The sequence below is a fragment of the Neovison vison genome, chromosome 6 (assembly GCF_020171115.1).
Source record: "Neovison vison isolate M4711 chromosome 6, ASM_NN_V1, whole genome shotgun sequence".
In the NCBI taxonomy this organism is placed as follows: Eukaryota; Metazoa; Chordata; class Mammalia; order Carnivora; family Mustelidae; genus Neogale; species Neogale vison.
Window position 1 is genome coordinate 179,630,047 of NC_058096.1, and position 24,097 is coordinate 179,654,143.

At 37.6% G+C, this 24,097-nt stretch overlaps 1 protein-coding gene across 6 annotated transcripts in view; it reads right to left on the bottom strand.

Moving 5' to 3' along the window:
- CNTN4 (contactin 4) overlaps nt 1-24,097 on the bottom strand; it is a 952,026-nt gene that overhangs the window by 376,122 nt on the left and 551,807 nt on the right. Inside the window, exon 1 of one of the 6 annotated variants that reach the window (XM_044253133.1) lies at nt 16,567-16,694. The exons of 4 other annotated variants lie outside the window; for them this stretch is intronic. The gene's annotated coding sequence lies outside the window, so the exon portion shown is untranslated. Of the gene's footprint in view, nt 1-16,566; nt 16,695-24,097 lie in introns of those variants that run through there. One more of the 6 variants, XM_044253135.1, reaches the window with a different exon arrangement.

Consider the following 24,097-nt stretch of genomic DNA (forward strand, 5'->3'; position numbering starts at 1 on the left):
CACTCTTAGAGTACCCACCACATGTTACTATTTTAAAAACATGGAAATTGAAATTTTCTATTTGCATATTTTGGCCAACATACATATAGTTTTAGAGGGTAAGGATTGGGTTTTATTCACCTTTTTGTATCCCACCTGCATATAACACAGATCTGGCAATAACTAATTATTTGCTTATTTATTTATTTTTAAAGAATCAGACAGGTATTTAGAGCACTCGCCTTCCAAGTTGAGCTGTGATATTTCTGAGATGTGCAGTCTTGGGAAAGCCACTTGTCCATTTGGGATTTTGGTTCTTGAAAATAAATTCAGAGGATAGGATCTGTGATCTCTTCCATAGAGTAATTATAGTTGTGGGCACACATTATTAACAGCAGATCACCTACTACTTAGATTTAGGGATCCATTAGTATCAAAAAACTTCTAGCCCAAAGTCAGGAAACTGGAAAAATATATCCTAACTGGGACATATCTATTAGACAGTCATGAGAACAAAGAAAATAATCCACTGGCACAAGCCTAAGAGCAAAGAGAATAATTCTCATCACAGGTAAGTAGGTTCTGCGTAATGTCACTACAACAGTCAAAAGAGAAAACCAAGGCAAGGATATTCAAAAAGTCATGCTAAAGGCAACTCAACCCTGGATTAATCTGCACATCTAACTGGCTCTAAAGAGTTTTAAAGAAAATCTTATAAAAATCAATCTTTTGATTTTTGGTTTAAAATTCAGCTCAGACAGGGGCGCCTGGGAGGCTCAGTGGGTTAAGCCGCTGCCTTCGGCTCAGGTCATGATCTCAGGGTCCTGGGATCAAGTCCCGCATCTGGCTCTCTGCTCGGCAGAGAGCCTGCTTCCCTCCCTCTCTCTCTCTGCCTGCCTCTCTGTCTCTCTGTCTACTTGTGATCTCTGTCTGTCAAATAAACAAACAAAATTAAAAAAAAAATTCAGCTCAGACTTAGAAGGGACAATAAGGATCTTTCTTTCTATCCTGATAGGGGTTTGGTTTACACAGGTGTACACATGTCTTAAGTCTCAAGAAATGGTCACTGAAGATCTGTATACTTCAATAAGTTCCCATTTCAGCTGAAAGGGGGAAAAAGCCTAAACAAATGTTTAACACTAATTAATGATATGCTAGCTAGGTGTTTAGGAAGAAGTGTATGGAGTTTACTTTGAGATACTTAAGGAGTTTACTTTGAGATACTGTAGTTTACTTTGAGATACTTAAGGAAGAAAAATGAACAGATAGATGAATATGGGGATGGATAGATAGATGGATGGATACAATATATGTTAAAGGCAAAATCTAGCTGTTGGGCATACCAGCGCTCACTATGATATTACTTCAAATTTAATGTACTTTTGAGAATTTTCATAAAAAGATTATGGAAAGATTTTTGATTAAAAAAATATGAGGAGGGGTGTCTGGGTGACTCAGTTGGTTAAGTGTCTGCCTTGGCCTTGGCTCAGGTCATGATCTCAGGGTCCTCGGTTTAAGCCCAGGTTGGGGGGTCCCTGTTCAGTAGGGAGTCATCTTCTCCCTCTCCTTTTGCCCCTCCCTAACTTGTTCTCCTTCTCTCTCTCTTTCAAATAAATAAATAAATAAATCTTTAAAAACAATTCAGGAACAGATATGCACAGAAGAAGTACCAAGTTAGTCTTCTGAAACTACTGTATTTTTAACTATTCTAATCTACAATAAAGAAATGCAAGGTGGTTAAAATTAGAGTATCTTTTTTACTAATGCTTTTTACACATTTAAATTCAGAATTTTCTCTAAGGATATCTCTCTTTCTTGACAGAGTCATCACAAGATTAAATAGATAAAATTGTGTTTGTATGCGTCAATGTGTGTATGACAAAAAATATTTACAAAAGAGTATTAAAAAAGAAATCTCAGGATTTATGGTTGCAGGATGTTTCAGTCAAAGAAACAGACAGCAATAAACTTCAGAGAGATAAATCTAATCTTGAATTTTCTGCTATACTAAGAAAGAGAGAAGAGGAAAAAGAGAAAGTATCCAAGTATTCCAAAACAACTGATGGAAGCAGCATTCCATCCCTTCAGCCCCGATCCTCAAGGCATAGCTATTCACAGAATGACGCAGAGGAGAAAGGAGGCAGGAAGAAAAGAGAAATTAATGGAACCGTCTACAGGGATGTCACAGGTAGTAGAGGGAAAGCACTGGGCTCTATAGGTTTTCATCATTTTTTCCAAAAGAGGAGTATCAAACTCTTAGAAGCAAAGCTGTTTCTTGCCAACTTACCCTCCTACTATTTGCAGAAATACTTAGTCAAGGGACTGCATCTTCAAATATTTGTGAATAAGCTAAGGAATTACCAGTTGTCCACTGAGAAACCTAATACTTCTCCTGGGTCCAAATGTGCCACTTAACTTTAAGAATGTGAGATGTAATTTATGCAACACATTAAATGAAAATCAACTTGATTGCATTCTGCTCCCTAACAGTAACAAGGGTGCAGGACATTGGCTCTCATCACCCCTGGATACTTTGCAAAACAGTAAGAACAAATGTCATCATCTTTAGCAGGTAGGTATTCACTTGTCTAGTATGTTGACACACACTGGTGAGCTAACAAAGGCCATAAATATGTTTGCAATGGGGAACACATGGGTGTTAGCTTAGCTTACTTATAAACAACAGGGGGGAAAAAAGCTCTAATAATTGTTTATTCTAACTCGCACATTTTTCACAGCACTAAGAAAGTACATCTAACCCTCTTTGGTTACTGTGACAATTTGTTAGTCAAAATACATATGTTTTAACTTATGCATATGCACTACTGTTGTTGATAGCTATGCTAATTAGTGTATTCCCCCGAGGCAATGGCTTCAGGTAAAGAGCGTGATGAAATAGTACCATGGAAAAACTAGACCCTGCAATTAATAGTTACTACTACTTTCTGGTGAGTTCCTCATTCTCAGGAGCCTGGTGGGAAGAGCTCCTACCTAGATTACACTTAGCTTGGCATGGTGATCATGTGATTCTTAAGTCCTTCACCTACAACAGTGCTGGTGCCTTTATCAGGAGGAACTCTGAATCTTTTTTTCCTTCTCTTTCTCCTCTATCAAAACCATCACCACAACCATCACATATTATAAATAAAATTATGTTTCTGCCTCTTTGTTGCTATCCCATTCTGAAAACTGCTGGGTAGATTTTTCAACCACTTTGAGGGCAATCTATGGGTATTTGAGTTAAAATATGGTCAACGAGGCATATAAGGAATAAACTTTGAGAAGATCTTGAGGAATGTCTCAAAGAAACCATCACTTATTCTTTCAAAGAGCTGGAAGTTACATAATATGATAGGTCAGGTTAACTGCCTACAGAGAGGGAAAAGCCATACTCATGATGACATGGCATAGATAAAAATAAACCCTGATTGTGAGTATAAGACCTGCATCAAAGATAACAGGGAAGGAGGTGCTTATTCTTGATGGAGCTATTTCTCACATTGTCTCCTCTGTAGCCTATTCTCTAGGGCTGGGGTTGATAAATATTTTCTGTAAAGGAGCAGATGGTAAATATTTTAAGTCCTGTGAACAAGGGTCTTTGTTACCACTATGCTGCTAGCTGGTGAAAGAAGTCAAAGGCAATACATAAAAGAATGAGGTTATCTGTGTTTTAAACAAATTGTATTGAGGCACATCGAAATTTGAATTTCATACCATTCTCATGTTTGGAAATATTAGTATTATTCCCCACTTATTTTTTCAACAATGAAAAAAAATGTAAAATCATTCTTAGCCTATGGATTGTATGGAAACAAGTAACTGTGAAGATTACCCCGTAGGTTATTTCTTGCTGACCCCTGCTCTAGGGATAGTAGCAGTAGGGATTTATTACTTAAATGATGGATAATATCTTTTTCCCAAAAATGGTGAGGAAATTTTGAAGACTGGTAAAAGCAACAACAATATCTCTCTTGGACTGAATACTGACTAATGGCCTAAATTGTAATGCTGGCGGTATTAGCCCACTTGTGGATTAGAAAATAAGGCCTGGAGAGTTAAAAACCTAGCTCAACCCTCATAGTTAGTATAGGTATACATGTCTGGCCTATCCCAAATATCAGGCTCAGTTCATTTTGCTGAGTGGCTTTTCTGAGAACATAGCTGGGACTTTGCCCCAGGTTACTTTGTCTCATGGTAAGCATATTCACTGGAGAAGGATGCATATAACCAAAAGTAAAGCTATCTTGTTTTTCATTCCCTCTGCCAGAGAATATAATTTAACTGAAGTGATATGTACTGCAAAATATTCACAAGCCATAGCACAGGTTACCTGCTGATGGAATAGAAACTTTATTTTGGAAACCTATTACTTTAGGAGCTCACCAAAGGAACTGCAGATTATACAGAAAAAAAAAAAATGGAGGGATTAATAGCTTATATGAACATCATTGGCTAGTATGACTGCTTTTCTAAGTTTAAATGTTCAGTTCATTCCTGAGCAACAGAAACACAAAGGAATGAGAAGACATATAATGTAATCTTAGCTCTTGGGCATAATGGCAACACACACAAACACACACACACACACACACACACACACACACACACCCATAGTGCATGCCTGGCTTTTCATAAAGGATACATATGAAATAGTGAACTGTTAAAAACTTTTATGTATGTGCTGGAGGTAGAGAAGGAGGTGCGGATTGTTCAATGTCTCTGTAAAAACTACCGAATTCTCATAGTGAAGAGGTAGAAGGAATTGGGCCTAGAGCACTACATTAAACATGCAGACTTTGTACATCAGCCTCTCCACTGCTAATCCCAGAGTGGATTTCAGAGAGTTCACTCCATCCTGGCTCTCTGAAAAATCACTCTCCCGCAGATATAACCCTCTCTAGTATTGTCCCCTCCCCTCCCCCTCACTTTTTCCTCTTATAATCACTTCCAAATATCTCTAACCTGATCCTATTAAATACGACATAGAGCCATGTTTCTCAAACTCAGCACTACTGACATTTAGGGGCGTGTTATTCTTTGTTGTATCAAACTGCCCTGTATATTGTAAAATGTTTAGCAGCAGCCATTACCTGAGGAAGGGGTAGGGAAGACATTTTCTGCTCCCCCCCTCTCTTTCTTTCTCTCCTGAAAGGAAGAGCAAAGAGCTTGTAAAAGCAGACAGACAAATGGGTTGGGGCATGAGTCATAAACAAGAAGAGCAACAAGATCTCTATGGACCAAGGAGAGGATGTGGTACTGCAGGAGTGGCATATCTGTGCCAAGCCAGTGTTCCCCACTACCACTGGGTTACTCCTTGATGTGCCAAGGGAGGGGCTATCTAAGGTTTTGATGTTATAGCCTTAATAGAGATTTTCTTCCTAGAGGCAAAAAAGCTGAGAGCTGGGCGCCTGGGTGGCTCAGTGGGTTAAGCCGCTGCCTTCGGCTCAGGTCATGATCTCAGGGTCCTGGGATCGAGTCCCGCATCAGGCTCTCTGCTCAGCAGGGAGCCTGCTTCCCTCTCTCTCTCTCTGCCTGCCTCTCTGCCTACTTGTGATTTCTCTCTGTCAAATAAATAAATAAAATCTTAAAAAAAAAAAAAAAAGCTGAGAGCTGCCATATTTCAAGGAACCACTTGGGCTTTGACAATGAGAATGTCAGTGGCAACTTTAAGAGACCAGAATTTGGTATCCTTCCCCATCTTCTGTGTACAACTTTAGGGACTGGGTTGGTTCTGGTAAGATTGAAAATATGATTTTCTGATCAACCTGGCAAAGACTGGATGGAGCTCTGGAGTCAGAAATAAGTTGCTTTTGGGGTGCCTGGGTGGCTCAGTGGGTTAAGCCTCTGCCTTCGGCTCAGGTCATGGTCGCAAGGTCTTAGATTGAGCCCCGCATTGGGCTCTCTGCTCAGCAGGGAGCCTGCTTCGTCCTCTCTCTCTCTGCCTACTTGTGATCTCTGCTTGTCAAATAAATAAATAAAATCTTAAAAAAAAAAAAAAGAAAGAAAGAAGTTGCTTTAAAGGAAATAAAGAAATGAAGTTTTACACACTAACATTACTTGTTTAGGTCTGGTAGTTCCAGAACTCTCTATGGTGTTAAACTTCCAGTCTCAATGGTGGAAGATTTAGTGTAGAGTTCTCAGGTACTACAATGGACTCAATAAGAACTCTATCACCTCATCTTGGCCCTGTTTTTAGCTTAAGAGTTCCCAAATTGTCAGCTTTTACAAAGCTCTCAATGCTTAACTCTGACTCAAGGCTGGGCCATGGAAATGCTTCACTTGCTGCCCTGGGCTCAGATAAAGGCTCTAGACCTTCTCTATGGGGGTTGCAAAGACCTGGGGAGGGCAGAAGTCTGATAAATACTAGGTGAAGGTGTGTTTTCTGAAAATCTTTCAGCATATTCACTCCTGCAACCTTGTTGAAGAGTTAACCTTGCTGGATGTTTCCTCATTATCAAGCTGCCTGCGCTCATCTGCTCTTTTAATAAATGCAGGCTCAAGTTAAGCACCTTCTTCAATAACAGGAATCACATACCACTCCACAGCAAATACCCTTGGTCTTCCCACCAACAGAGAGCTGTGTGCATATGATATATTTCTCTCTGTGTGTATATACACATTTGCAATTATTTTAATTCCATGTATTCGGGATGATAAAATACAACTTGGGTAATCAGTAATTGGCTGGTGCTGTGCCTGGCACGACTCATAGTTTCACACCAAATGATTCCTTTGATTTTTGGGTGGAAGGCGGTATCTGTGGGCCTTTTAATTTGGCTGCACTGAGAACTGTGTTGGGAAAAAACCCAATGTGGTCCAAAGGAAAGCACCGAGGAAATAGCTATTTCTCTCTCAATGGGTAGAAATAAGCAGATTATTTTTATAAAAGGCACAGTTTAAAGCACAATTGCAAAAAAAGTAAATTTACAATCCCCTCAAAATCTGTGTAATATTTTCATATTTTAGTAAGCTATCATATTAGTTACAGGTCTTAAATTCATTTTTCGTGTCTCTTTATTCCTATCCAGGTACAAGTACTAAATTTTCTATTCAATTACGAGCAAACATGTCAGTATATATAATAGCTAAAGATTCCAAGCTCTAAGAAGAGCCATGTGACCTGAGTTCTATCGTTTGTTATGATGTGAACTTATGGAAACTCTGAGCAAGCCCCTGTCCCAGACTCTTTGGGTTTTTTATTCTCTATCTGCAGAATAAACTGCTGACTAAATAACTGCTGAGATTTCTTCCTACTCGAATATTTGATGGGTCCATCTCTCTAACGATTTGATGCAAACAACCCTAACAAAAAGCCACACTTTTAATCCCTAATTGTCAAAAATTGCCCATCCAACTAATAAGAGAAAGAAACCAAAGGAAGGCAGAGATATGTATTTACTATTGTCTATCAGTAATTGCAAACTCAAATGTTTACAGGTGACAGACTTGCATGTAAATGGATGAAATCAATCAAGAGTAAGTGGGGGGCACTTTTGAGAACCAAAGAGCTTATGTCCTGTCTACAGAAGGCAACTTCTCAGCTCCAATCTAATGTTGTTATGTAGGAATGCAAGTCTTCATATAATTAAAAGAAGTCAGAGATCCAGACATTTTTGCTAGATTTCCCGATATTCAAATGATTGAAACTTTGTAAGCTGAAGAAATATCATGGTTCTCTACTGAAAGCATATCCTCTTCCTCAATGAGTTCATACCCACAATGGCATCAATTAACACTGCAAAGGAAAGGACAGCCAGGTTTAAATCTCTAGCTTGGTTTTTTTTTTTTTTTTTTAAGATTTTATTTATTTATTTGACAGACAGAGATCACAAGTAGGCAGAGAGGCAGGCAGAGAGAGAGAGAGAAGCAGGCTCCCTGCTGAGTAGAGAGCCCGATGCGGGACTCGATCCCAGGACCCTGAGATCATGACCTGAGCCGAAGGCAGCGGCTTAACCCACTGAGCCACCCAGGCGCCCCTCTAGCTTGGTTCTTGTTCTGAAGCCTCGATCATATGTTTAGTGGACCCCCAGTCATCTCCACTTGGACACCATGAAATTTTAGTAGCACCAATTTTTCTTCTCTCACAGCATTCAGTAATTCAATTGTGGACACAGTTAAAGTGGACCAAAAAGTATAAGTTAAAAGGAGGTACATCTGGATTGATATAAGGATCAAGACCCACTAGAAAAGTGGGGCACTGGGGTGGCTTATTCTGGTAAGTGGCTACCTTTGGCTCAGGTCATGATCCCAGGGTTCTGGGATGGAGACTTGCATCCAGCTCCCTGCTTTTCCCTTTCCCTTTGCTTGCTGCTCCCCCTACTTGTGCTTTCTCTCTCTGTCAAGTAAATAAATAAAATCTTAAAAAAAAAAAAAGTTTCATTATCAGGTTGCATGTATCATACATATGGCTAGCTTCCCCTACAGCATTTATCTTCTATTTTAATAAATGTGTTCTCAAGTTAAGGGCCTAATTCAACAACAGCAATCATACCACTTCAGAGCAAGTGCCTTTGTCCTCCTACAAACAACTGGGGAGCTAGTTTTCCATACTGAGTTTAGTTCTCTTTATGTGTATTCCCATTTGTAATTGTTTTAATTCCATGTACTTTGGGATTAAAATACAGTCAGGGTTATCAGGAATTGACTGGTTCCTTTCCTCCAAACAAAAATCAGGTTAGTCTATACTTTGGGGTTTCTACTGCTGTGAATCACAGAATATAATATTGCTGAGATTGGAATTTGGAATAGAACACCATTGTGAAGTGTCCACAGATTTAAACCAAAATTACGACCATCCATTTGGAGACTCTTTAATTCCTTCGATTCTCTTTAAATTCTAATTTAAATAACAAAGGACTCAAACAGGGGGAAAACAAGGCTTTAATCTATTAAGGAAAACACAGATAAGTTTCATGCTTTAACCAAATAAACACACAAAAAGCAGTTAGCTTTCCTCCTTTTAATCGCTACTATGGCCCATGAAGCTTATCTCTCGAGTTCCAAATCTTTAAACTGTTTGCATAATTGTCAAATAAACCACGTTTTTTGGAAGGACCCTTTCATAGGTCTTGTCTCAGTATAAAATCAAATGCTACTTAATTGTATGGGATAATGTTACCTCTTGAAATAAAATAAAAATAGATGAAAAAAGGGGCACCTGGGTGGCTCAGTGGGTTAAGCCTCTGCCTTTGGCTCAGGTCATGGTCCCAGGGTCCTGGGATCGAGCCCCACATCGGGCTCTCTGCTCAGCAGGGAGCCTGCTTCCTCCTCTCTCTCTGCCTCTCTGCCTACTTGTGATCTCTGTCTGTTAAATAAATTTAAAAAAAAAACTTTTTTTTTAAATAGATGAAAAAAATGTAGTAGGGGAAAATTATACTATTACCATTGGTTTCTTCAGGAGTTTATACGAATTCTTATATTTCAGGATAATTTTTAACATTTTTGTCCTAAATTAAAGGAATGCAAAGGATGGTAGGACACTTAAAATATTCACCATCTCACTACTTCCCAGACTGTGATGCATAAGTTACATCTCGTCAGATGTCTTCATTCAGTTCTCCAGTAAGTCACCACAAATTTTTATTCCCATTATTTGATCTTGACACAGCTGATTCATAGTGTGGACATTTGAAGGTTAGAGACCAGATGGTAGGTAATGTATATACAAAGAAACTATGGAGATTAATACAGTAATGTTTATGTATATTTCAATGACCGAAGCTAAGGGCTATGTAAAGAACTCATCACTACATGAATGTAGTTTCCATTTCCCAAGAATGTATGGCTAATCTTCTTTTCCATGAATTCAGACAAGTACAAATTATTATACTGATCCTTGAACAAGGCAGTGGCCTGGCTAATTACATTTCTAAACGTATTCTCTTCTCTGCTCCTCCCAATTCATCTTGCCTGAGCTTTCCTCACCCTTTTATCACCTTAATCTGTACAATGGTATGTTCATATAGATAATGAGAAAGTCATATTTATAATCACTGGGAAAAAAGTTGAAAATTTTTAAAGAAATATAAAAAATAACTTAGGGAAAGAGTATTCATAACTGAAAGGTTTTACTGACAAAACAAAATTACCTGATTACTATTATTTGGATAAATTTACCTTTACCTTTTGTTTGACTTGTTCAGAGATCATGCTTATTAGTCCCATAATTTATGCTAGGATGTCAGCACTTGGCATTAGACCTTTAAATACATCACATGTGATCAGGCATCACATTCTATCATAGGTCATGCTGGGAGGGAAGCAGGGAGAATTGGTCCTTAGGGTCCACCTTTACTAACAACTTATCTTAAACTTGTTTATGTAACTTTCTACAATTTAACCTTTTTGCTTTCCGTTAGCTAGCTATAAGATCCATTGTTTTCATATTCTTGTGGCTGTCCAGAATTCTTAGCTGCAATACTTCAGTTAGGTTGATCTATTCTGTTCTTTGCCTTCTCTCTTCATTGTCCTCAATGGGATTCATTCATCTTCCTTTCCCCTTGAAGCCTTGCTAAATGATTGACTTTCAAATCCCTAAATCACACAGAGTGCTAATGGATGTTAATGGCTTCCCCAAGTATTTAAATTTTAAATGGAAACTCCTATAGGTACGCTGGGAACCAAAAGAATAAATATTTAATATTGTGAATTGCAGGAATCATGGTAAAAGACATTTTAGAGCTGGTGTTCTCTCTCAGTCCTCATCAAATGAAATCCTTCCTTTAAGGAAGAACCTATATATGATATGCAATTGTGAGTTATTTCCAAGTTTGGATAGAACAATGGTCCTATTTTTTTTTTTTTTTAAGATTTTATTTATTTATTTGACAGAGAGAGAGATCACAAGTAGGCGGAGAGGCAGGCAGAAAGAGAGAGAGAGAGAGAGAGAGGAGGAAGCAGGCTCCCCGCTGAGAGGAGAGCCTGATGCGGGGCTCAATCCCAGGACCCTGGGATCACAACCTGAGCGGAAGGTAGAGGCTTAACCCACTGAGCCACCCAGGCACCCCTAGAACAATGGTTCTTAAATTTAAGTGTGCTTAAGAATCATGTTGGGGAGGGTTGCTTAACAAGGTAGGCTTGGAACATAACCCCAGAGACAAATCCCCTGTTTTAGGAGGTTTAAGGAAGAGCTCAGGAATCTGTGTTTAAGCAAATAACACAAGAAATCTGAGGAATACCTGTCACCCAAAAGGCCACTGGAACATTCCCGGTCAAGAATCAGAGTACCTAGACTTGGCACTTAGGTACATCTCTCAGTTTATCCTTGTTCAAGTATCAGAAGGGTTAAAAAGAATAACCTTGCTAAGTTCTTCTAAGGAATAAAGAAGTTAATATTATACCATCATCACCCATCACCATCATCAACATCATTATTAACCTCAATAATAATGGAAAATCACTTGAAGTTTGTTGGCGTGTACCTAGTGTTTACAGGTATTAACCCATTTAATCACCAGGTGGATATACGCTCAATGGAACTTAATGAAATATGTTCAAGAATGACCATGTAATTTTATTCTTATCATTGGCAATATTAGGAAGATCACAGCATCAACAAGACTCTGTAGAAGTCACTGGCTGAGACCATCTGTGTGTGCTTGTGAGTGTGTGTGTGTGAGTGTGTGTATATGTGAGAAAGATACGTGTGTTAGTACAGGGTCTATCAATCTTGCCATGACTATTTTTTCAAGTCAGCAGCCTTATCTTTACTTTTACTTCACTCAATCTCTTCTTGTCATTTTCCCTTTCTGTTTGAAAATAACTATACCCAGGTCTGCAAAACATCGTCTTTCTATTCCATTTCTTGTTGTAAAGAGTTTCTGACATTCTGGGAGATGGACATTCTGTAACAATAATGGTGCTGGATTGTTTTGACTTATAGGGAATCTAAGGAGAGAAAATGTCCTTACACAGGAAAGTGATAAGACAGAACTGAATGGTTCTGAATGATGGGGTCAGTGATTGGTATGGTCTGTCCCCAGTCTCTCCTATGGTTTCATAGAATGTAAAACACATATCTGGATGCTGGCACCAGAAAGAAAACCATCTTATGAAAGATAAGAACAAAATTTGCTGCTCTATAAAAGTGTAACTCTGGAATGAAACTGGGAAAAGTGGGCACTTACACCTAAGTGAAGATTAACAACTGTTTAATCGTTCTTGAAAATGGACTCAAGATGCAATACAGGTGCAATTTTTAGTAATTGGGGATGTGAGCCCCTCACCTATCAACCCAGGTCTTCCATTATCCATTTCCACATTCAAATGCAGCTATTCTCCATTTTCTATAACATACTTCATTACTTCACCTTGATTTCCCTTTGCCTGCTTCTAGCGTAGTACATGTGCAAATGCTAACTACTTATTAAAATAGTGGGTTCATAAACTAAATGCAAATAGATTGACTTAGAATCCATAAATTTGTTTAATTGAATAACAACTTGCTTGTGGATTTTGGATGTGAGAAATAATGATTTTCACCAGATTTGTCATCTTTGAGAGATGTCTGACTTCACCTACTGCAAAAAATTTAAGAACTACAGCAATCTGGAGCCTAAACCATGGACCTCCTTTTCCAAAATGATGTCCCCTGTCACGAGCCCATAAGTGAAGGTCAACAGTTAGAATTGCCTTGAGGGCAACATTAAAACCTTTAATCTCCTAACTCCTCCAAAAAAACAATGAATGTTTCACAGTCAAGGAATACATTTTATTTATTCTAGAATTCTCAGTTATATGTAGACTGTCAGTATTCTTGTTCCTTGATTTTTACTTTATTTTCCTATAACACTTATCAGTGGCTTTACACCTCAGAGTGTATTTATAAATATCTGTGAATGAATGAAAATTCATATTGAAAGAACAAAAAATTTAAAATAAGCATCTAAGAACTATCTCATTCTCCTAATATTTTAGGATCCTTAGGATCTCACTGGATCCTTGCTAAGACTGAGTGCCATTACATCTTCTAATCTTTGACAATTTGCTAACATCATATTCATTTTATGCACCTGGCCTTTGTACATCTTACTTCTTCCCAGCATGTCCTTTTCCTAATTCTCCATTTATTCAAAACCCCCTTCAAGGCAGATTTCAAATAATCTCTGCATTTTTAAAGCTTTGCCCATCTTGGAAGTTCTGCTTTCTATATGTTCTCATAGAGATGTTTCTGTATCTTTTACAGTTTGTATTATAGTCTGTCTTATATGATATTTAATTGCATGAGCCTCTCCTCTACTGTAATATAAATATTTGAAGGCAGGGATTAGCTTTTACTCATCCATCTTTTGTTCCCGGAATCTAATAATAGAGAGGCACCAAACATAGTGGACACTTACTACTTAAAAAAGGTCAAATAACTTATAGTTTCTAGAAAAGATACTTTAAAATTTATTCATCCATTCATGAAAATTTTTATTTAGTATCTACTCTGTGTCAATTACTAAACAAATGGCAAATAAATGATAAGGAGAATTAGAAATTATCTCTGTCCTTGAAGAGACTTCATTTATTGAATGAGGCAGACAATCAAGGAATCAACTAAATCCATTTAAATTATAATAAGGATGAGTGGTGTCAAGGAAGGAAAGGTATATAATTAAGTTGTGGACAGTTTCTCTGAGAAAGTGACACTGGAGACAAAATCTGAGAATGTAAGAGGGGAAAAGATGGGAAGAAGGAACTATGACACAACGCATCCTTTTTCTAATCTGCTCAGTGGATCTTTCCTTCCTCCAACCAGGTGACTTGCTCAGGGTGACCTCAGTATAATCCCACACATACAAATATTGGAAAATCCATTCTAACAAGTATCCACAGACCCTTACAAAATAGATTCACTCTGGCTACTCTTTTCAAGACCAAATTTTATCCATAATCATCACACTTCCTTGCCCCTCAGAGACTCCACATAATGCAATGAATTACCAGAGTGCATTTGTTCAGTGTCCTTTATCAGTTGAGAAAAAAATATTTCCTACTTCTTTGTCTGGTCGATGGCCTGAGTCTCTGTCCTATTCAGTATGAGCCGCCACATACCAGACACAAAACAAATCAATACTCTCTACTCCTCTCAGTCAAGGGATTCAAGGTATTCCAATAATTAAGCAACCATGTGTGTGCAGAAAAGGCAATATCCCCAACGATTAGTGTTAAATTTAATTAATTACCTCTAAAATAAAATGACACATAAACTTTGTAATTAAGAATAATTCTTAATTAAGGAATATTTGACAGATAGGCTGGAAGAAGGAAAGGGATGGAAAATGGCTGATTAAGATGGGGAATTAAGCACCTCATTGCAGATATTAGCAAGCCCTGTTGTGTGTTTATTTAATTTTCAGGGCATTCAATGAACTGAAATTCAAAACAGATATAGAGGGCATTTCAGTAAAAACATGTGTGGACTTTTCTTCAGGTTAATGTAAAACTGTAACTTTGCAGATAAAACAGCAGCTGTAATTTTACACCCTTGATCACCCAACTAAGGAAAGGAAGCCAGTTGGTTGGGGAGTTATCACATCTGTTGACTTTTTAAGGCACGAGAAAAACCTTATAGTCTAATGTGGGTCTGTTTCATAAGACATACAGTTCTTTTCCTATTATTGGCATTTGATGAAGTTTGTTAGCTATCTCATGTGCCTGACATTTGGAGGGGCTGTGTTGTATCTTGAGCTATTCCATTTCATGCTGGTAAACCAACCGTGCAAAAATGGCCTGGAGAATCTTGGATACAGAAGATACAGCAGAGCAAATAAAAACAGAAAGGTTATATGCAAACATGGTCTACCTGTGCTAAGAATAATTCTGGTGATTCTGGTCACTTCAAATATACCCTTATGCCCTTCAATCCCCTACCACAACTACCACTTCTACTACCAGAGAGCAGAAACCAGACAAAAAGACAAGTAGAAAACATAACTGAAGGGGAAAAGTGACATATAACCTTGGTTGAGTTTTTATTAAGCAGCTATCTAATAAGATAAAGGTGAACAATCTGTAAAATTTCTATTGATATAAGAAGCTATACTCAATATTTTTAAGGGCAAGGCAAGCATAAACATGACCAAAGATAAATTATTTTTAACCAGGGTTGAACAAGAATTTCTTCACAAATAAAATTTTATCCTTTGGGGGCGCCTGGGTGGCTCAGTGGGTTAAGCCGCTGGCTTCGGCTCAGGTCGTGATCTCGGGGTCCTGGGATCGATTCCCGCATCAGGCTCTCTGCTCGGCGGGGAGCCTGCTTCTTCCTCTCTCTCTCTGCCTGCCTCTCTGCCTACTTGTGATCTCTCTCTGTCAAATAAATAAAAATAAAATCTTAAAAAAAAATTTATCCTTTAAAGCATTCAGAAATCTGTAGAAAGTAGTTTAATGACTAATAAAAAATCATTTATTTTATCAAAATTGTATTAAAAGCATAATCACTAGTAATAGGAATAGTAAGCATAGTAAGATAATCATCACTCTACTAGGGAATGAGACTAAGAGAAAATATACTGCTATTTTTTTCCACTTTAAATCATTAATAGAAAAACCACAATCTTTTTGAAAACACCTCTGGTAAGCTGTGTTGGAAAAAAACACATTGGTTCTGCATTTCTTAAGTTATTATTTACTAAAAAGACTTAGTGACAGCTAATATTCAAGTTCTCTCCTAAAAGACTGATTAAATGCTTTACATTTCCATAATGTAAAATACACATTCTTGTGTATATTGCAAATTCTACAGTTTCTCAATTTTTTGATTTGCACATAATAAGATGCATCGTAGAAAACCTGTTATTTTTTTTTCTTTCACTCCTTTTTGTTCCAAGTTTAAGAATCAGCTCTTTTAAAAGTTCACTTTGATTTCTCATTGACTAGAGTGCCTGCCTGCTGCCACCACCATCTGCTGGGAATTTGAAGTCAACTGCTTAAAACGCTTAAAACAAAAATTCACAATAAACCATGCTATTTGATGATGTTCAACCTATCTTCATAAAGACTATATTACTTCCCAGACATCCTAAGGATCTTGTTAAGATAAACCAGTCATAAGTTTTATATATATATATATATATATATATACACACACACACACACACACACTTTATATGTATATATTTATATTATACATTATATATATATACACACACATACACTTTATATGTATATATAATATATAATATAAATTATTATCACTAAACTTAAATTAAATATGTGGGATACTATGATTTGCTTTTCTCACACAGTATCTGCTCGGCCAACAAGGTATTTAAGCCTCACAACTGAATCTGGTTTGTTAATCCCTAAACAGCTTATCACTTGTTACTGGGTTCAAATTTATTTGAAGTGCACATATTCCTCAGAGAGAAGTTTAGTCTAAAAAATCCAGAGTGCTGCAGACTCTGAAGAGTTTATGTGCTAGTGACTGAAAAATCTATATAGATTCCTTTAGTCCACAAACATCTTTCAGTTAAGGGCAAACACCATATACTATTTAAGAATATGGTTCACTTAGGGTGTATGCAACATATGGGCTAAGTAGTTCAATTATCTGTTGCTGTGTCCAAACTACTCCCAAAACAATAATGATATATTATTTCTCACCATTCTTTCAATTGGGCTTACTTATTCTGCAATCAGGTGCAGAGTTATCTGGGTTGTAAGGTCGAGATGACTTCACTCAAGTGTCTGACACTTGGTGCAGGTGGGCTGGTCTGCTTCCACATGGTGTCTTCCACATGGTGTCTCATCATCCAGTAAGCTAGACTGGATTCCTCTCATGAGGATCACAAAGCAAGGCTTCAAGAGAGAAAAGCAGAAGCTGTGAGGCCTCTTAAAGCTTAACTTCATAAGTATCATTTCTGCTATATTCTACTGGTCCAAAGCAGGTTACAAGTAGAGCTCAGAAAAATGGGATAGAGAAATAACAGTCCATTTCTTGATGGGAGGGGAAACACTGTTCACATCGCAAACGACTGTGCCCATCTGGATGGGAAGAATTTATGGTGATGTTCTCTAGCCTATCACAGCAAAAACAGTCCAGGCAAGGGGTGGCGGCATAGAGCTGGGTGTGATATGGGAGCAAAGATGGAAAGAGTGTACTTAACTATCTGAGAGGGTTCTATTTTATGTCTATTTTGCTGTCTCTAGAATAAAACTGATACAGATTAAATGACCTCCCAGTGTTACCTATTTACTGAAGCCAAACATTTAAATCCAGGTCATTTGACCACAGATTGTGCATTTTTAATTAAAATATAGTACTCTCCATTGCTTTTCATCCTTTTGGCTAAGATCAGGTGTAAAATATAGTACTCTCCTTATCTATGGGTGATAGGTTCCGAGATGTGAACCCTGGGGATGCCTTAAACTGTGGAGAGTATTGAGCCCAGTGTATAGTACAAATTAATCCATACATATATATCTATGACAAAGCTTAATTTATTAAAAGGTATACTATAATTAGAGTTTATGAATATAGTCTCTTTCTCTCAAAATTATCTTTTTAAAAAAATTTATTTATTTATTTGAGAGAGAGAAAGAGAGAGTACAAGCAGGGAGAGAGGCAGAGGGTGGGGAAGAAGCAGACTTCCAGCTGAGCTGGGAGCCCAATGTGCGGCTCAATCCCAGGACCAGGAGATCATGACTGGAGCCAAAGGCAAATGCTTAACCATCTGAGCCACCCAGGCACCCCTCAAAATATCTTATTGTACTGTCCTCCCCCTTCTTCTTGTGATGATGTGGGATGATAAAATGCCTTAGTGAAGATGTGAAATGAAGTGAATGACATAGGCACTGTGATGTAGCCTTAGGACACTACTGACCTTCTGAACATGCATCAGAAGGAGGACCATCTGTTCTGGACTACAGTTGACAAATGTGAAACAGGTAACTAAAATTGCAAGAAGTGAAACTGTGGATAAAGGGGGACTACTATACCCTACCATCTCCTACCATAATGTATTGACAGGCAAGAAAAATCTCAGAAAGACAGAGTAATATTTACCATAACCTAAGTACAAAAGTATTTTGGAAACCAGTATGTCTATCTTCTCACTGTACTTAGCATATGTACTATTGCAGTTATCAAATTGCATTATGGTTAGCTATTTATGTCTTTCCTTTTTTCTTTTTTTTTAAAGATTTTATTTATTTATTTATTTGACAGAGATCACAAGTAGGCAGAGAGGCAGGCAGAGAAAGAGAGGGGGAAGCAGGCTCCCTGCTGAGCAGAGAGCCAGATGTGGGGCTCTATCCCAGGACCCTGAGATCATGACCTGAGCCAAAGACAGAGGCTTAAACCACTGAGCCACCCAGGTGTCCCTATTTATGTGTTTCTTTGAGCCACTAGAATGAAAGCTTCTATAGGGCAAGGACTGGGTCATAAACATTTATGACAGCCCCAGGGCCTAAAACAAGTGGCTGGCTGGTTCATAGTAGATTTCTTATAACTATTACTGAATTAATTAATGGATTTTAAGTATTACAAAGCTAATTAAGGATCTTTTCTGTCACAAACAGTAGGAAGCTATAAGTTTTAAAAATTTTATTCCTTGTAATAAAATTGCCTCAAGGTATATTTTTAAAGAAAAAAATGGAAACATAGACAAAGTGAATCAGAAATGACTTTGGAAAAATCAATAATGATAATAAAAGGGCCACTTACTGTACTATGATCTAGAAAGGAAAACTGCTACTCCTTAAACAGAGTTTTCTTTGTTTTTGTTTTTTTTTTAAAGATTTTTATTTATTTATTTGACAGACAGAGATCACAAGTAGGCAGAGGCAGGCAGAGAGAGAGAGGAGGAAGCAGGCTCCCTGCTGAGCAGAGAGCCCGATGCGGGAGTCGATCCCAGGACCCCGAGATCATGACCTGAGCCGAAGGCAGCGGCTTAACCCACTGAGCCACCCAGGCGCCCTAGTTTTCTTTGCTTTGATGTGTGTTTTCTTAGTGCCATTTCAAAAATCAAGTCTTACAAGAACCTACTTATAGAATCATAAACAATGGTTATGAAGATTCCATTCTATGAAAACAAGACTATTCTACAAAAACAAGACTCTGAAAGTAAATTAAAACCCCAAAGACATGAAGCCTGTTATTCAAATACCGAAAATAGCCTGTAAATGCAATTGAGAAATCTAAAGAGGAGGCATATTAATTGGCCTGGATAACAAGATAAATCATCTTGATTTCTCTTCCAGGAAGTCGTGAAACTCATGTACATGTGTTCTGTTGTTAGCCAAAGTGTGTTATCAGTGCAGGTTCAAGCAAATGCTGTATAGACAACTCAAGGGGTGTGAACTTCAAGAGGGTCAGTTCATCTTTGCCTTTTCATAATTACAGGCTATATTCTAACTTGAAAGGACATCTACCTAAATGGAGATAAAATCTTCAAAGAATCAAAGCAATGCCACAACTGACATTCATGAAAAGGCAGATGAAGGTATCCATTCTATCGATACCTCATGTCATTTGTGTAAGCATAGGACAGTATTACAATTTTAGGATGTGGACAGATACATGTCCTCCACCCCCTCTACAAACATCCAGCTACAGAATCATGTGGAAGATTCTTCCATTTTGTTCCACAGGGATTGACTGAGAACACAGCTTGAGTCTGTACCACCATATCTACCCTTGCATTCTTTCCTGAGAGGGCTAAAATTGGTCACCAAATCAGGCTGATGTTCCTATCATTGGAATTTCTTATATCAGAAACAAAAACAGATTTTCAATTTTTTCACCTAGGTTCTTCTAGGTGACCAGGAAATAAAGATCACCAACTTACATGAAAGAGGTTCAAGCTTTGCTAAAGGGATGCCAAGCTCAATTTCTCTAGGTCAGTCTCCAGAGATATTAATTCTCAGTTCGTATTTGTATTTTATTGCTATATATGATCATATTGAAAATTCAAAGAGGTCATGTATAATTTTATTCCCTATTCTGATGTATTTTTTTATGAGTTTGAAAATGCTTTTAAATGCTTAAAACACATTAACAGTTAAGACACTATTCCCTAAACTATTAAAGCTCATGAAAACATCTTAAAAAAATCAAATAGACAACTTTCAAGACCTGAATACCAAGCTAATAAAGAAAAAAAAAAAAAAGTAGAGCTTGTACATAGATTGGCTAAGAACAGGCAATGCACAAGAATGATGCAAGATCATCTGAATTAATATCTGCAACACTAACAAATCAGATCATTCTTTTGAAATACAAAGCCCTGCAAGAAGGGTGTCCTACATCATCAGCCCCTTGAGGAACTGTGGATAAACACAAAATAATTATATCCCTAGAGATGAAATACAACTGTCTGTCCCCCTGAGAGAGCCCTTGTTTTGATGTTAAGAGTGAAGGAGGTGTTACTGGTATTTCAAAGGAAAACCTCCCTAGAAGCAGGATGCAATAAAAGGACGCAATCTGACATACAGATTAAAAAGATGATTAAATATTAATGAGGCCAAACCCACTTACAAATCAAATGCTGAAGAAAAGAGACATCTTTCTTCCGCAGAAAGTTGGTTTCACTCATCACATTCTATCACTTTAAAACAACAAGTCTGGGGGTGCCTGGGTGGCTCAGTGGGTTAAGCCACTGCCTTCGGCTCAGGTCATGATCTCAGGGTCCTGGGATCGAGGCCCGCATCAGGCTCTCTGCTCAGCGGGGAGCCTGCTTCCTCCTGCCTCTCTGCCTGCTTGTGATCTCTGTCTGTCAAATAAATAAAATCTTTTTAAAAAAAAAAAAACAAGTCTGTTTGTGTTATTGCATACCAAGCATTACGTTTTGGGTAACATGGACTTGACCTTTGTGAAGCAAGCTGGTTACTAAATAATGTATAACTATTTTTGTGTTGTTCCCCCAAAAACCTGGAGAATATCATGAATGAGAATTTTAATGTAGAACGACAAATGTTTTCCTCTGGTAAGTGTTGGCTAGGTTCACTCTGGGTCCCAGGTATTGCTGAAGGAATGGTTTTGACTATCTAACCCTAGATAATAGGAGGCTACATGTTTATAGCTAACTGCAACATTTTCTAAGATAATTTTGTTCTTAGTTTTGCTATTAAAGTCTTTTGTTATAAATAAAATGCCCCCAACCTACTAATCATAAATCCCAATGCTAATTCACAGTATCTAGACTTATTTAAGAAAGAAAAGGCAGAGGTAGTGATCTCAGTGCCTTAAAAATGTGCCCAATTTCAAATAAAATGGACATCTTTTCTATAGAGAAATTTTAATATATTTTTGGACCAAAAAATACATGGTTGGTTTTGAAATCATAGAATTTTACTTCTCGCTTAGAAAACCTATGGCATTTATTGTATTCAAGATTTTGCTGGTCCCTCCCCTTTACTTTAAATGATAGCTATATTGAGATGTAATTTCTATATCATATGATTCACCTATTTTAAGTCTAAAATTCATTTTTAATATATTCACAAAGTTGTGCAAGTATCACTACAATCAGTTTTAGGTCACTTTGATCATCTTCCCCCAGAAGTCCATTAACAGTCATTTCCATTCTCCTCCCACTATCTAACTTCCTTACCCTTCCTCCCACCATGGGAGCAACTAGTCTACTTTCTAACTCTGTGGATTTGCTATTCTGGACATTTCACACAAACAGAATCACTTAATATGTGGTCTTTTTTGACAGGAGTCTGTTACTTAGTGTAGTGTTTTCAAGGTTCATCCATGATGTACAATGAATCAGTACTTTGTTCCTTTTTATTTTTCAAAAGATTTATTTATTGATTTGATAGACAGAGATCACAAGTAGGCAGAGAAGCAGGCAGAGAAAGGAGAGGGAAGGACGCAGGCTCCCTGCTGAACAGAGAGACCAATGTGCGCTCGATCCCAGGATCCTGAGATCATGACCTGAGCCAAAGGCAGAGGCTTTAACCTACTAAGCCACCCAGGTACAACCCCCCCTGCCCCTTTTTTAAGTAGGCTCCATGCCCAACATGGGGCTTGATCTCAAGGCCATGAGATTGAGAGTCATATGCTCTGTTGACTGAGCCAGCCAGGTGCCCCTTTATTCCTCTTTTATTGCTGAATGATAGTATTATATAGATAGATATACTACATTTAATAATGCATTTACCAGCTGATGAGACATTTGTATTATTTCCTACCTTCCTTTCACAAATTCTTTCTTCTTTTGATTCCCTTTTTTATCATTTTCGTCTTTCCATGGACAAATTTCTTCCACTCCTTTAAATTCTGTCTTGCAGATTTGTCACATGCCCTCTGTATGCCTTTACTTTCTCTTTGTGATAGCATTCATTCTATATGCATCAATGAGTCCTACATAATGACAAGCCTCAAATCTCAATGTCTAAAGACCTTCTTGCTATAGGTCAGACTCCATATACTTCCCTCCACACCTATTACTTTTCCTTGTTACTTACTCTCTTTCCAAACATCTAACTACTTCAGCAGACATCACTAAAGATCTTGACTCTTGCTTTTTCTTCCTCATTTTTTCACATCAGGTGGATCCCTAAGTCACAGATATTTTCCCTACAGCTATTTCTTGAATCCATCCCTATTCTATGCCATTAGTTACTTGCCAGGGCTCACTATTTATCCTTGTACTACAGACTTCACCTCTTAACTCATTTTTTGGATTCTAGTATAACACTTCTTGGGTTCTCCAATAACTCACCACCATTGAAGAAATAAAATCTAAGCTCCTTAGCATAGGATAAGAAGCCTGCATGGTCTTGCCTCAGTTTATCTAATCAATCTTGCTCAGCTATGCTACAGGTGATCTCGACTCTAGTCGTATCATATATCTGGTATTTATGAACATTGCCATGACTGACTTCCCTTCATGTCAATGTATAGTTTATTTTCTTTGCCTGGAATTCAGTTCCTTTTCTTCTTTTGCCTAATTTCATATTGTCCATTGAGCTAGAGACTAGTTAGCTGCGTACTAAACACTTTTTTCTTTTTTACTGGATCCAGAACTAGACCATACCTCTCTGCAAATAAATGTAGCCTGGGAATGAACTGCAGCCATAAGCTCATGGGTGGAACTGAAGTATCTGTTCAGGTTTAGATCATAAAACCTTCTTGTATAATGACCCTTTCTCTTTTCCTGTCATGTGGCTCAATGTTGATGTCTAAAGATATCTTGAAAGTCCTATGTTGAAGATAAGCCTGGATCCCTAAATGACTACACAGGGTCATAGCTGTTCAAGCCATTCTCCTCCACTGAATCTTATATAAGTGAGAACTACGTTTCTAGGATATTATGCCTCAGGTTTTAGGGATAATCCAATATAGCAGTCAGCACTACTCTTCAACAACCAAGTGACTGGAAAGGTCTTAATTTCTACTGCCATATCCCACTTTTTATGCATCACACTACTTGCCAAGCTGTATAGTAACAGCAGTTGGGAAGCCTATCTCCTCCACTACATCATGCACTCCATGAAATTATGGACTGGACTTTTGGACTTTATAACTAGCATCAAATGTAATAGCCACTATATATGTATTTGTTAAGTATTTGCTGAATGAATTAAAATTCCCTTCACACATCTTTCCCTATGTCTTTAGGAAACTAGGAATTTTACAACAAACATTTGTGTGTGTGTGTGTGTGTGTGTGTGTGTGTCGGGGGTTATTTATTTCTGTGTTTATCTAAATTTGGAAAATGACAGGTTAAACAACAACAACAAAAAATCAACATTTTTTTTTATTGCAGGCCTTCTCTAATGATAAGCATCACCAAGATGGTAGTTATTTTTTCTAAAAATTATTTGATCACAAGGTTTTTCTTATAGAACATCTTGAGAGACAAGTAAACCACAAAGCATACTTTGGGAAAGAAAAACAACAACAAAAAAACAACCTTTACTAATACAAATATTGCAAGAGCTTGCATAAAAACTCTAAAATGTTTATTTCAGTCCTAGATGCATAAATCACACAGTCAACTTAAATATGCAAGATGAGTTTCTGGAATATTCATGCCAGAGGCTCTATTCATTTGGGGTTGCCTAGCTTTGGGATATTTCTCTGCCATAAGTACACACTCAGAACAAGAACAAGGAATGTGGAGATAAAATAAATCATGCTTAGTGCATTTCTTTTGTTGTCTTAGTCTGGCTAAGAATGAGC